Source organism: Theobroma umbraticum, unplaced genomic scaffold, assembly GCF_002168275.2.
Source record: "Theobroma umbraticum cultivar Fairchild unplaced genomic scaffold, ASM216827v3 scaffold_44.0, whole genome shotgun sequence".
Taxonomy (NCBI): domain Eukaryota; kingdom Viridiplantae; phylum Streptophyta; class Magnoliopsida; order Malvales; family Malvaceae; genus Theobroma; species Theobroma umbraticum.
Window position 1 is genome coordinate 3643986 of NW_018397255.1, and position 295 is coordinate 3644280.

The following is a 295-nucleotide window of genomic DNA, read 5'->3' on the forward strand; positions in this document are numbered from 1 at the left end:
AAAAGAAGAATAAGCAAACAGTAACTCTCATGCTTTTTGACAAGTGCCAACAACTTTAGCCGACCATGGCTAACATCCAAAATAGCAACCTTGGGAAGTTTGGCGAAAATGGTGGTACTCGCCATTCCCATTAATATCCATAGCCAGTTGAAATTTTATGCTTTAAAGGGAGTTTCTTTTTTCCTATAAGGACACAAATATTGAAATTGGAGATACATATATTTTATTTTCGAATCAATCACATATTTTTAAAATATAATGTTAGGAATTTCATTTTAATTTTCTTATCTTACTA